At 44.3% G+C, this 15,908-nt stretch overlaps 1 protein-coding gene across 1 annotated transcript in view; it reads right to left on the bottom strand.

The window, feature by feature from the left end:
* Positions 1-6,205, bottom strand: part of Axud1 (AXIN1 up-regulated 1) — a 73,443-nt gene extending 67,238 nt beyond the window's left edge. The window contains exon 1 of the mRNA XM_045756059.2: positions 5,465-6,205. The gene's annotated coding sequence lies outside the window, so the exon portion shown is untranslated. The remainder of the gene's footprint in view (positions 1-5,464) is intronic.
* Between the last annotated feature and the right edge of the window lie 9,703 nt (positions 6,206-15,908).

A 15,908-nucleotide genomic window follows, 5' to 3' on the forward strand; every position in this document is an offset into this window, starting at 1 on the left:
GAACAATAAAATGGAAAGATTAAGTGCTTTAGTGTTTCTTCACCCTCTAGATGGTAGAAGATGTTTCCGTAGAATGGAAAATATCCGTAAGAAAATTAATAATATAATATACAATATTGAATATGACAGAAAGAGTGAGATCAATGTTTCTAGCACGAATTTTCTATATTTTCATTATGTTTTCCTTAACTTGAGAAGGAAGTTGAAAAATTCTCTCTGCGCATATATATATATATATATATATATATATGTCGTACCTAGTAGCCAGAACGCACTTGTCAGCCTACTATGCAAGGCCCGATTTGCCTAATAAGCCAAGTTTTCCTGAATTAATATATTTTTTTCAAATTTTTTTCTTATGAAATGATAAAGCTACCCATTTAATTATGTATGAGGTCAATTTTTTTTTATTGGAGTTAAAATTAACGTAGATATATGACCGAACCTAACCAACCCTACCTAACCTAACCTAACCTATCTTTATAGGTTAGGTTTGGTTTGGTAGCCGAAAAAGTTAGGTTAGGTTAGGTTAGGTAGGTTAGGTAGTCGAAAAACAATTAATTCATGAAAACTTGGCTTATTAGGCAAAACGGGCCTTGAATAGTAGGCTGAGAAGTGCGTTCTGGCTACTAGGTACGACATATATATATATATATATATATATATATATATATATATATATATATATATATATATATATATATATATATATATATATATATATATATATATATATATTATCTACCACATTGTAATCGTTTCTGAGCTTGCATTACTAGCCAAATCTTATAACACCTAACCTAATTCTAACTGAATTAACGCAACTAACAATTTTAACACGCTAACCTTCCTTGAAGTAAAGTAACTCGCCTTAATCTATCCAGAATAGTATATTTCTATAACTATATCTTGTCACTTCCAGTAATATACGTCAGACCTTTGAGAGTACACAACAAGCGCTGTATTAAGAAACATTAATATTATGCAGCTATTTTGTGTATAGTAGGAAAACAAAAACGGCTTTAACCTAAACGCAGTTAGCTTTATCAAAGGCAGTTCCTTTAAACAAGATTTCATAAGTTCCTTGGAGTCGTCACGTCACAGGTGACATGTTAATCCTTTCATAAATTTCCGGTTTATGTTGAGTGAGCGAGGAATGGTGAAGATGCGGGCCAGAAACACTGCTCGCCAACCTCACAACTCACACACAGGAGAGGGTGGTGGAGGCCAAAACCCTCAGTGGTTTCAAAGCGTTATACGAGAAAAAGAGTGCTGGGAAGACGGGACACCACGAGCGTAGCTCTCATCCTGTATCTACATTTAGTTAATAACAACATAACCAATTCCTCAAACACTAGCGGGATCATTACAAAATCCTTCTGACTTGGTAATATCAGGTTTGTCTTACACTAAACTCACGCTAGAAATGCCAGCAGTGCAAATCATTTATTCATGTCTGATGATGATGTGTCCAGGTTAACTGCTAGTTTCAGGGAGCTCTTCAGCCACCACATTCACTACCAGCTCGCTATACATTTGAACAACCAATAGCAAGGTGAACACTTGTTCAACTACCAGCACGGCATTCACTTGTAACCATCTGGCTAAACACCTGCAACACCACCAGCTGGGTAAACACCTGCAACACCACCAGCTGGCTAAAACTTGCAACACTACCAGCTGGCTAAACACCTGCAACACCACCAGCTAGCTAAACACCTGCAACACCACCAGCTGGCTAACACCTGCAACATCACCAGCTGGCTAACACCTGCAACACCACCAGCTGGCTAACACTTGCAACACAACCAGCTGGCTAAACACTTGCAGCGGCAGCACCAGCTAGCTAAACACTTAGCTGGAACAACTACTTCCACCAGCTGATCAATATCAACACTACTACCATTACTAGCCGATTAGTGTCAACAATACGACCCCATACGCTAATCAGTGTCAAGACTACCTCACCAGCTGATCAATGTAATAATACAACCCCACCAGCTGATCAATGTCAACAATACTACCACAACCAGCTGATCAATGTCAAGACTACCCCACAGCTGATCAATGTCAACAACACTACCACCACCAGCTGATCAATGTCAACAACACTACCACCACCAGCTGATCAATGTAACAACACTACCCACCACCAGCTGATCAATGTAACAACACTACCCACCACCAGCTGATCAATGTCAACAATACTACCACAACCAGCTGAACAATGTCAACAACACTACCACCACCAGCTGATCAATATCAACAACACTACCCACCACCAGCTGATCAATGTCAACAATACTACCACCACCAGCTGATCAATGTCAACAACACTACCACCACCAGCTGATCAATGTCAACAACACTACCACCACCAGCTGATCAATGTAACAACACTACCCACCACCAGCTGATCAATGTAACAACACTACCACCACCAGCTGATCAATGTAACAACACTACCACAACCAGCTGATCAATGTAACAACACTACCCACCACCAGCTGATCAATGTCAACAACACTACCACCACCAGCTGATCAATGTCAACAATACTACCACCACCAGCTGATCAATGTCAACAACACTACCCACCACCAGCTGAACAATGTCAACAACACTACCCACCACCAGCTGAACAATGTCAACAACACTACCCACCACCAGCTGAACAATGTCAACAACACTACCACCACCAGCTGATCAATGTCAACAACACTACCCACCACCAGCTGAACAATGTCAACAACACTACCACCACCAGCTGAACAATGTCAACAACACTACCACCACCAGCTGAACAATGTCAACAACACTACCACCACCAGCTGATCAATGTCAACAACACTACCCACCACCAGCTGAACAATGTCAACAACACTACCCACCACCAGCTGAACAATGTCAACAACACTACCCACCACCAGCTGATCAATGTCAACAACACTACCCACCACCAGCTGAACAATGTCAACAACACTACCCACCACCAGCTGAACAATGTCAACAACACTACCACCACCAGCTGATCAATGTCAACAACACTACCACCACCAGCTGAACAATGTCAACAACACTACCCACCACCAGCTGAACAATGTCAACAACACTACCCACCACCAGCTGAACAATGTAAACAACACTGCCCACCACCAGCTGAACAATGTCAACAACACTACCCACCACCAGCTGAACAATGTCAACAACACTACCACCACCAGCTGATCAATGTCAACAACACTGCCCACCAAAACAGCTGTCTAGCCACCTGTGCCATCTTTCCACAAATGTTCTGCCACAAAACCAGCTTGTTGCAAGCTTGCATACCCAGCTGCAGCCTATCACTCACATCAACGAAATAACCTGCACCTTCGGGGTTTCACATTTGCATTTGCAAATAATTTGTTTCACTTGCACCACCAATAACAGCAGCTGGTGTACTCTGGTATTATCACCACATTTGCCTTTACTCTTGCACCACAGACAAATAGCTTCACTTACAGAGAGATTTCCAATTACGCATGTTTAATTTTGAATCATCAGCACCACCTGGCTATCTTTACACCACTGTCACCATCACCAGCAAATGCCATCTGCAGCAACACCATCATCACAGACTACCTGGTGAGATACTGGGTCACCACTAGTACCAGTTTCTTGTTCTTCTGGACCATCAAAACTGTTATCATCAGATGATTTCACTATCAACATCATCAACGGTAATGGTTTCACTATTACAACTTATTCACCATCATCTAGCTTTATTTACACCAACTGAAGGGCCATTTTAACAGCACTGAAGGCCCTGGAGAAAGCAATAAGGCTCATACCCAGATGATGGGCACTGCCCGTCTGCTAAAGTGCAGGATTATTTATATAATAAATATAATTTGAAAAGGGATTTGAATCCCAGGCTTTTCCAGCGAGAGATCGAGTAATTATCCACTCTAGGGGTTGGTAGGGGCCCCTAGAATCGTGAGACCCTGACAGCTACAAAGTGTGTCCATATGTTTGGACAGTAGCGACACCCCAATTAATCTTACTCTAACCTTATAGCTAGCTAAAACACGTCTAGATACGAATAAAATAAAATAAATTATATTTCAAGTAAAGCAATATATAACCCACAGTGTGGAGACACGAAGAGCACTCACAGTCAGAGACTACGATTAATTTTCTGGTGTAAAAAAGAAGCCGGTAGTGAACTAATTGAGATAAGAAAATCCTGACAACTTTTAAACTTTGCTCGACCAACTTCCCATACACTCTTAAACAGGTACAGTGACAAAGAGATTTTATTTTTTGTTTTGTTTTTCTCCCCTCTCCTACAAGCGTGTTGTTATACATTTTTCTATTTCCCATAATCGTGATTTCAAAATCCGGACACGTACCACCACTGTGGGAATACATAAACCTCATGTGTGTCAGCACTGTTGTCGTCCGTAAACTGTGTTAACACTGTGTCAATCCTTAAACCATGTATCAGCACTGATGGAACAAGTAAACCACGTGACACCACTGTCTGCGTTCGTAAACCATGCATAGCCACTGCGGGAGACAGTAAACCCTTTACCACTAATGTGGGAATCAATAATGTGTCACCACTGGTAGTCAGTAAACCATGTCACCAATGGGGGGTGTCGGTAAACTATATGTTACCAATGAGGAAGTCAGTAAACAATGCGTCAACAACCGAATTCGTAGTTTATAAATTTTCTGTTCAGGTTATTCACTATTTCGCACTAAGTCTGCCCTCACAATTTGACTAAAAAATTAAAGTTCACAAAGTTTAATCTCACAACCCTAAATAAACTTTAAAATTCATACACTCTAGTCTCACAACCCTGTTTAAACACTAAAGTTTATACAGCCTAATCTCACAATACAAGCCTGATAAATACAAATTTCAATCTAAACTCATCCCTGACTAAAAAAAATCTAAGTTCACATATCCTAATCTCAAAATCATGACTAAAAAAAATTTAAGTGCACAGCCTAATCTCCCAATCCTGATCTACAAACGACCAGAACACATTTACTATCGTTGACTGAGGCTAAGTGACTTATCAAGGTAAGCGAAACACAACATCTTCTACAGACGGATGAAATTCCTTCATACGCTCAACTCAAGTATTTTTCAGAGCCACCGTAAAAGTTTCAATATAGGTCAAGTAAAGTGTATGCTCGTATCACAGTAAATCTATGCTCTTATCACCATGATACACTTTCAACATAACTATGCACTCAACTTTATTCCAAATTCAATGACACTGAGATAAAAACCTTCTATTTTGCACACTCTGCAACACAGTAACACTCCATATTACACACCTTGCGGCTTAAGTTCACATACACATTCAACAATCGACAGATATAACCATGACAGACATACGACAGCCAAGTCAAACACAAATTGCAGGAACTGGTAAATAAGACGGTATAACAAGGTTAGGTTACTTACCTTTAAACAGATGTATGGTGAGGGATGTGTAGGGTGTGTAGAGGCGAGGCGAGCACACCAGCAAGTATCCACACTTCCTTCATGACTCCCTACACACACATGGGCTCCACTACTGCCGGAGGGTCCCGCCACGCGCCTCCTGACGGAAGCCTCGACTTTCACAGATGTGGTCGTGGGTTACGCTTCAGGTTTACGTGTATACACTTTGGGTTCTGAATCTGATAAACCGAGGTAGTGTGTGAGGAAAGATGTCGGTTAAGGCGAAGAAGGCAGCCAACATGAGAGAAGGGAGAGCCACTACCGGACCACAACGGGACGTGGAGCCTACTGAGGGAGGGTTACTGACACGTGTGCCCTCGCACGGACGCTGACGGGGTCAACAGAATATAGGAAGTTGATGAGTGGTGTAAGGATGGATAGTGTGAGACCCTAGCATGACCAGTGTGGTGGGGGTAGCGAACCTCACGCCCCTCCAGGCTGGTACACGCCGCCTCGGGCTAGTCACACTTCATCACCACTCACACACTAAGTCCAAACAAGAGTGTAAACTATATTTTCCAGCGAGAAAATTATGAATTTTTGTTGATATTTATGGTGTCGGGTTTGGGGGATATGGTGGCCCAGTGGGTCGGTCGCAGCCTCGCGGGTAACTGGCATAGAGGGATATTTATTAGAGATTGTTGTGTTGGTTGGTGTCAGTGGTGCAGGAGCTCAGAGGTCGTTGTGTTCGCGGTGACGGCGGCCACGGGAGTGTGGTGCTGGAGGGAACCACACTACTAATAGTTACACTCACTCCCAGCGCCACCACTTGCACGAGGGGCGCATCAGCCAGGCCACACACCAGCCACAACCGCCTCTCTGTGGCCCGCTATTGTGCCCTTCACTGCACCTGCTCCCTCTGTGCTTGGCGTCTGTTTCACAAGCGCTGCCAAACACCACTTTGCCAGGCGGAGCACTGCCCGTCAAGTATCCTACGAAACGTTCCTTCTCGCCCTTTGCCAACTCTGCCAGAGGACCCGTCCTGCAACACCAGGTCGGCCCGGATACGCCTCTCAGCCCACCCGGCTATTGATCACGCGTTTCCATGGTAACATTGATCTGCCCGGTGATTCCATCTTCTCAATCGGCGCATAAGAACTGTGCAACAAACCAACCAACTTATTGATCACCTAGGATTCAGACGCCAACATTAACCCCCGTAAAGTTGCTTCCCTCCACTCGCAGCTCAATTCGCGGCTTATTAGCATGGCAAGAGAAGAAATCCCCAGTCCTTGGCTCCCCTGCCAGACGTCGGGGGACGCGGGCCGCTCCCCATCCTCCGTCAGTAGCGGGGCGGGCGGGTGAGGGCAGGACTGGCTCCTCCCCGGACAGGCTCACAAGGGCGACTTTGTCTGTTGCCGGGGATGAGGGCCTGCCCTCCTGATCCTCTCTTTTGGGAGAAACGCAACAGCATTTAAGGCCATATTATCCGAGGTCGCTGCTGCCATCCTGGGAGAGGGAGGGGTGCCATCCCTGGGCTAAATTGGGGGGAAATGGCAGGGCGGCGCTTGGAGGGGAGGGGCGAGACGGTCCATGGAGGTGTGGGGCGGGTGTTGGCCGTTTGTTGCCTTGTTCATGTGCGTAACGCTCTTCCCGTAACTGTCACATTTATCATTCTTCACCCTGAAGCTCACAAAGTCTCTCACCCCTACACAATTACTCTCACCCCCAAAGTCGCACTCTCCCCCGCCCCCATACACCCTCACTGGTAAGATCACTCCCACACCTTCACTGGCACGCCCACTCCCCCCACCCTCATTGGTACGCCCACCTCTCTTGACAAACTCACTCTCACGGGCACGCCCACGCCCACACCCTTACTGACACGCCCACACCCTTGCAACTCATCGCCTACACCAGCACCAGCTCACCCTACCCACATCCTTCATTGTCAACTGTTGCAGTTTTGCTATAAAATTCTTCCTTCCGGGTAGAGCCTTAAGGAATTTACCTTAAACTCCTTTCTTCTGCCATATCCCTTTTTCATGCACCTTGGTATACTTCTTCCTGTCGACTTTCCCTGCAAATTCTACCCTTGTCAACTTTTCCCTGCCACATTCATCCCTGTCAACTTTCCCTGCCACAGGTCTTCCTGTCAATTTTCCCTGTCAACCTTCCCTGCTACAGCTAACCCGTGTCAACTTTCCCTGCCACAGCTCTCCCTATCAACGTAATTGAATAGTTGAGAGGCAAAAATTACATCACTTGTGTTTATGTATTATAGGTCAAGCGAGAGTGAGTAAAGTATCAGTGTGTGCTCAAGGTGGGATGGAGGGCAGACGCTGTACGCTCTCTTGACACTATGAAGAATTTGTCGAGGTAATAGGCAGAGTTAGTTAGGTCTAGAGAAAATATGCAATACTACAATGCCTATGAATCACAATTATTAAAAAAAATAATAATACTTTTTGAAGTATTAGTATTTTGAAGTATTTTTGATAGTTGATGATCAATATCATCGCCTGATTTGAAATACTTATGTTATACATCTGATTCATCCTACAATATGAATCTATCCAGGAAAATGCTAATGTTTAGATTGGACTATCTCGGTGGTGGACGTGACTTAGCCGGAATTGCCCTATATTAGGCTGTTAGGTGTGGTAGAACAGCTTAGTGTTCCGGCTGCCTCGCTGATAAGTACTTTATGACTGTGGGAGTAGTAAAGCTGTTCTTTGTAGTGTCGGCATGTTAAGCTGGATGAAATGGCTCCCGATACAGATTTTTATGAATGTGAATCATATTTTGTTCAACATGAAGCATGCTATATTTAACACAATGCCCTAGCGGGTTCAGGTTTTACATATAGCATAGCTTGTTCCAGTTTACAGCCTAGCATAACTTATTCCAGTGTAACGTTTAGCATAACTTATTCCAGTGTAACGTTTAGCATAACTTATTCCAGTGTAACGTTTAGCATAACTTATTTCAGTTTAACGCCTAGCTTAGCTTATTTCAGTTTAACGCCTAGCTTAGCTTATTTCAGTTTAACGCCTAGCATGGCTTGTTCTCATTTTAATGCCTAGCATAGCATACACCAATTTAACGCCTAGCATACCTTTTTCCAGTTAAACGTATATTATAACTTGAAGGTTATACTATACGTTGAACGTATCATTTGGAAGCCTAACGTATCATGTTCCAGTACAATGCGCACAATGAAAACATAATCACAACACTCTTCCTTCTCCCCCAGAGCTTACAACTACAAGAAGTTGTAATTAACTGTGTCCCTAGTCATGTAGGGATCTATGAAAATGATATATTGGACAAACTATCCGGTGAGGGAACACGTAAAGAGAATGTGTCAACACCCCCAGCCAGCATCAGTCAACTGGAAAAAAACAATAAAGCTAGTCTGGCTGCAACTGTTCCTACGGGGTCACACAGTACTCTGTAACACATTCCCATCACCTTCCTGGTACAGAGATGTTACCGGGTATAGAGCTACAAACTTCATTACAGACACCGCCAAGGGAGTGAAGAACACGTAAGGTATTTCGACTAGGCTACCCATATGCGTAGGAGTTCTGAATCATCACGACAGAAGAAGAATGTACATGTATTGTGGACGACCAAATGGACATTTCCTCAGTCACTATTCACTCAACTGGAATAAGTTCTAACATTTAAGGAATCGTTTTCAAATTGACGCTGTTATCAGTGACATGCAAATCTAGGATATTACAGCCTTATACACCACTCTGGTATATATATACCTCACACACTACTCTGGGATATACTTCACACACCACTTTGGGATATATAGTTGTCACTTGCAGGGGATACAACTCCAGCTAATAGATTACGAGTAATACTGGTGTTAATGTTATCGTTGTTCTTGTTATTATTCTGGTATTTTTATTCTTCTTGTTCTCGTTTTACCTGTTATTTTTAGTTCTTGTTCTCCCTGTTATGTGTATAGTTTTCTTATTCTACCTGTTTTTTATCAGTACTGGAGAGAGATGTGTGGTTGGTTGTCCATAAGAGAACGTCATTTGAACAATTATGACGTTACAACGCAATAATCTTTAAAACCCGTCGTTGTTAGGCTGTGTGTTTCCTGGGTAGAGCACAAGTGCGAGACCTGCCCCAGCGTGTGTGTTGGGCCATGGGTAAAGACAGACAGGGGCTACCACACACCACAACCCTTCAAATCGGCTTTCGTACCTCTCAACACCCTGCCTGAGGTGCCACAGGTATTGTCTCAAGCAGCCCAGGAGTAAAATATCGGAAATCTTTAGAGATATATTTACTTAAAATGCGTGAGATAAGCGGATGTAAGGGGTGGAATGGTTGCAGGGTGTGGGCGGCGTTGTGATGGTGAGGTGTGATAAGTCTCATAATGTGGCGCTCGATACTTTTCTGCAACCTGTGACTTACGGGAGATGGTCGCTGCACGCGCACACACACACACACACACGTGTGTGTGTGTGTGTGTGTGTGTGTGTGTGTGTGTGTGTGTGTGTGTGTGTGTGTGTGTGTGTGTGTGTGTGTGTGTGTGTGTGTGTGTGTCAATAAAACCACAATAAACATAAATGGACGCATGCCAATATTAAGACAAGTCACACCTCCCGTACACAGCTAATACGAAAATAACAAGTGGGTCATCTTGGCCAATATTGTGACTGTCTCCGGAACGCCTGGGGGCTGTAACTCACTCACTCTCTCTCCTCTCCTCTCTCTCTCTCTCTGCATCCCCCCCCCCTCCCCCAGACAACCTCCCCCTTAGGGTGTTGCTCAACCCTCCCAGTAAGTCTCTAATACAATTTTCAGGTATCACGAAGGGACATTCGTGCATAACGGTACAATACAATACACTGTATTGTCATCCCCGTCACTCATCGACACTCGGCCAACCACACTGAGGAGTGAGTGACCGAGACTGACTTGAGCTCTCTGAATGAGAGATCAAGCGCACCCACAGTCACTCCAGTAAAAAAAAAATCAGATTCCAGGAGTTGTAACAAAATATTTAAACGAGGTTAGACAAAATCCCAATTGCGTTTAAACCGAGACGGAGCGCGTATAGGTGACTCAGCTGGTCCCCCGCCTGCTGTGGCGTAGGTGGGGGAGGGTCGGCTTCCAGCGCCCTCACCCACACATCCACCCAGCCTGTGTACTGGGTCGCCAGTAATGGGCGGGCTGAAAGGTGAAGCATAGGGGTGTGGTGAGGGCTGGGTAAGTGTGGGCGGGGCAAGGGTGGGGGGGCTGGGTAAGTGTGGGCGGGGCAAGGGTGGGGGGGCTGGGTAAGTGTGGGCGGGGCAAGGGTGGGGGGGCTGGGTAAGTGTGGGCGGGGCAAGGGTGGGGGGGCTGGGTAAGTGTGGGCGGGGCAAGGGTGGGGGGGCTGGGTAAGTGTGGGCGGGGCAAGGGTGGGGGCTGGGTAAGTGTGGGCGGGGCAAGGATGGGGGTGTGGTGAGGGCTGGGTAAGTGTGCTTCCCTCATGCACCCTCCCTCAGGTATCGCTTCTGGAAAACGAGAATTTAGCAGACATGGTTAACTGTTATCTGTACCCTAATAATATATATGAACTTTTCCTAAGCCAAAATCAAAAGTCAGATTCCGAATGTTTCTCTCTCTCGCTCTAAAGTCTGAGATGGAGTGGCCGGAGTAGTGAAGAGAGGGAGTGAGGGGTCCGCCGAGAGGGTGCGCGCGGGGTGCTGGCCGACCGGGGTCTACCAGTCTCCATGGCACCCTACCACGGTTCACTCAACGCTAATTTAATGCCCGCTAAATCATATCTTTTCGTAAACCGCGAATTTAAACCGTAATGGGATAGACAGTTAATGACGCAGGGAATATGGACATTTTCCCTCTCGTGCTCGTCTATGTGGTGGTGTGTAGAGGCTGCAGGAGTATTAGTGCCTTATGCCTCCGCCTGGTGACCTGTGTGGTCTTATGTGTGGCTGTCGGTGGGGATTTAGCTCTTGGTCCCGTCTCTTCACTTTCAGGAATCTTGCAACACTGCTCACAATTTTCTATTTTGTTGAATCCACTATTAAAGTTGTGAATGGAATTCACGTCAACCCTTCTTGTTTCACTGTATTTATTTCAGTGTATTTATGTTCACTATCTTTCATTCTTGTAAGTCATTTCCGTTCTCAGTTTACATCTGTGTTTTCCAGCTTAACCGTCTCCTTAACTGAAGCTGTTCATTCCTGAGTACTTGATTTTTCTTTATCCTGTATATCGTGACCATGTCTCCTATGGATCTTCTCTCTGGTCTTTCTAGATCACAGTACATTAGACTATGACCACCATACTTAAGGTGTGGACTTCCAACCCTTAATTTATCCGACTTCTGGACAAGGAAGAGGAGGAAGAAGACTCATGTACAGCATTAACACAATCTGGCCTGACTGGACAACATACCAGAGCTTCCAAAACCAGAGAGTTGTGTTCAAACTTACTGTTATGTATATGATAAATATTGTCAAGCTACATCACCTGGCCCAGCTTCGTGGACAACCAAAAGTTGGCCGCCACAACACAAGGCGCTCAGCCATCGGCCTCCTCATGTTGTGCCATTCTCAAGAACATCATTACATCTGTGATCATTCTTAATCTCCATTTAGAACATATTCTCTAAGCCCATAAATATGTGTTAAATATATGTCAAAAGAGCATATGAAGGCTCTGGCACAGCCGGTTCCTGGGCCATAGTTGTACCTTGCATGACTAATTTAACACGAAATAAAGTTTCTTCCTAATGAAAACTAAGAATAGGCTAAATAAATGAGTTTCTATGGGTCATGCTTCAGCTGAGATGATGTAAGACAACAGACCTGAGCTTGTAGCTTCATTAGGGACATCAGCACAATTTCTAATGAAAACAAGATCGTTTTAAGATATATCTCCCTATTTTTTTATCATTAAAACATGGGAAGATATAGAAAGACAGACACGAAGGGTGTTAATTCATTCATTTTCTGGAGATAAAATATTTTGCTGAAATAATAAAGATTATTTGTTAATTTTGTCAGCAGTTTCCTAACAGTGAATACTTTGATGAACGATTGATACAGTGAATACAGTGATGAACGATCAGCTACGTTTGCCTCGTTAGTGTGTAGGCCTACGAGCCTCGTATTGCGTGGGTCTATAGCCAGTGGCTGCGTCGCACCAAGAGACATCATACCACACCATTCCAATATTATTGAAATTATATAAATTATATAACTTAATGAATCACGATATACTCTTTAGTCTATAATATTAGTTCATGTGGTTTTACCATTTTCTATAACTTCATGGCATACTAGCGTAACTCAAGACTTGCGCCAGAAAACTGGTTATTTAATCTCCCCAGTGAGGATTATCCCTCTCCCACAGTGTCTGTATGTTGCCTCCCGTCCCCCACAGTGTCTGTATGTTGCCTCCCGTCTCCCACAGTGTCTCTATCCCGACTCCCGTCTCCCACAGCGCCTCTATATTGATGTTCACCCTTTTCTCGGGGGCATCAAAATGGCTTTTCGAGCAGCCAGTCTAAAGGTGCAACAGTCTACGGAAGCCGCGCGGCGGGTTTCAATTATAACGTGATTTATACAATTGGTTCTCTACCGTCGGGGACAGGAAGCCTGTTAGGCCTATCAAAATGCACCTTTGCCAACATCTGACACTCCCTGTATTGCAAGCCATAACTGGCGTATACCCTCGGTACCTATTGATTGCATCAGGGGCAAGGAAACGTGCCCGAACGTCTCGCCTTGCTGAGAATCGAACCGGGACATATCGGGACTGAATCAAGTGAAGTGGCCACTGCGCTGCAGAACACCATGACAATAGTCAGAACAAGAAGCCACATATCTTCACATTAATACATATTCTTAAGGAAGATCTTAACAATATGTACTAAATACAGACCACCTGAACCAACAATGACGGACGTTTTAGTCCGCACTGAAAACTTAAGTAACAACCAGCGAAAGGACACACACACACACACACACACACACACACACACACACACACACACACACACACACACACACACACACACACACACATACACAAACAGGGGCCCTCGCGGCTGAGCGGACAGCGCTCGGGGGTCATATTCCTAATGGCCCGGGTTCGTTCCCTGTGGAGGCGAAAACAAATGGGCAGAGTTTCTTTCATCCTGATGCACTTGATCACTTAGCAGTAAATAGGTACCTAGGAGTTAGACAGCTGCTACAGGCTGCTTCCTGGGAATATGTGTGCGCGCGCGTGTGTTAGAGAGAAATATATGTAGTAGCTATAATAGAGGAAAAGTAGCTTGGTTAAAAAGGCAGGGTCCAAGAGCTAAATAGGTCGATTCTACAGACACAAATAGTAAACACACACTACAGAGTGATAGACGGGCATGGAAGAAGTGAGGTGGTGGTGGAGGCCAAAACCGTCAGTAGTTTCAAAGCGATATGTGACAAAGAGTGCTGGGAAGACGGGACACAGCACGTGTGTAGCTCTCATCCTATAACTACACTTAGGTAATTACGCACACAGGGGAGACATGACACACACGTATAAAATACTTAGGGAGATTGACTGAACGGAAAGAGAAATTGTTTACAATAAATACAATAGAACAAAAGAGCACGGATGGAAGCTCAGAAAGAAGAAACGGAAGAAACTCAGACGTGTCAGAGAGATGATATAACGTCTTTCTTTTAGCGTAAGGGTAGTGAGTAATGGAATCACTTAAAGGAGCAGCTTGATGAAGGAAACTCAATTCACAACTTTAAAAGCAGGTATGATAGGGAAATAGGTCGTCATTGCTTCAGACAACCGGCAGCTAGAAAAGCAGGATCCAAGAGCTACAGCACAAACCAATAGGTGAGTGCACACTAGGACACTTTCCTACATTAGAGTCCTTACACAGGAACCCATCTCAAACAATACAATTTTCCGAGTCAATATTCTTGCGGGTTAAGGTGGCTGTGGTTGTACTCTAAGCTTGAGTGATACTCAAGTGCTGGTTTATGGGTCTCCATGACTGACTCGCCGTAGCTAACATGTCACTCTACCCCTCATCATGTCACTACACTCACCACCTGTAATAATCATGACTTTTCGACTAACAAACTATGACATCATATGGGAAAGTTTTCATCCAAAAATAATTACCTTACGTCATCGTCTCTGATGTCCATTTCGAAAATAAATAATGAAACATGGATGGCGAAATCCGTAGAGTTTAACGGTTTTTAGCCAACCCAATTGGAACTGTTCGTTATATAGACAATTACTTCATTCACTCTTGGGTTCTTGAGGATATGCTCATAATGCACCCAACGTTTGCTAGTACAAGCTACTGATCACATGCTCCAGTATGACTAACATCCTGCGAGATGGAGACATTTAGTATCAAGTAGCGATGTCTCGACACAAGCTATGTAACTCCTCATATAGTCTAAAGTAGTTGCATACTTGCAGATGTACCTAAGCTTGTTAAACAAAACATCTCTCGACCCTTTTTTGGTCCAGGTCCCTCCCAATGTTTTCAAAGATGCACATTATGTATGGAGCGGCAAGATACCAACGTACATGCATCTCTCCATTTTTGTCAACCTCTTGAGTTCTCACATTTAACGGTGATGTGGAACACTGTAACACTCCGACGGTGATGTGGAACACTGTAACACTCCGACGGTGATGTGGAACACTGCTACAAGCCGATGGAGTTCTCCCTGTGTTGTATTCTCAACTGTTGTAATCTTACTGTATACGAATATGATGTATTTTCTCACATACTTATGTTCCTGTTGAATGAAACCCTACTGTATTCTTTCTGTATGAGAACGTGTTATATTCAAACTGCTTGAGAACCTGTTGTATTCATGCTGCATGGGAACCTGTTGTATTCATGCTGCATGGGAACCTGTTGTATTCATGCTGCATGGGAACCTGTTGTATTCATGCTGCATGGGAACCTGTTGTATTCATGCTGCATGGGAACCTGTTGTATTCATGCTGCATGGGAACCTGTTGTATTCATGCTGCATGGGAACCTGTTGTATTCATGCTGCGTGGGAACCTGTTGTATTCATGCTGCATGGGAACCTGTTGTATTCGTGCTGCATGGGAACCTGTTGTATTCGTGCTGCATGGGAACCTGTTGTATTCGTGCTGCATGGGAACCTGTTGTATTCGTGCTGCATGGGAACCTGTTGTATTCGTGCTGCATGGGAACCTATTGTATTCATGCTGCATGGAAACCTGTTGTATTCATGCTACCTGGGAAACAAAATGATTAAAACAAAAGTGTTTCCACTCAAGGTATTGTACGCTAACATTTGCGGGTAATTGAGAAGTGTTTAAATATGTGTAAAGGTGAGCAGAGGCGTCCACAGGTATGTGTGGCGGCCGGGGGGGGGAGGGAGGGGAGGGGAGGGTGCATATTTAACTTCGGGGCTCCTGGCCGCAC

The sequence above is a fragment of the Procambarus clarkii genome, chromosome 60 (assembly GCF_040958095.1).
Source record: "Procambarus clarkii isolate CNS0578487 chromosome 60, FALCON_Pclarkii_2.0, whole genome shotgun sequence".
Lineage (NCBI taxonomy): Eukaryota > Metazoa > Arthropoda > Malacostraca > Decapoda > Cambaridae > Procambarus > Procambarus clarkii.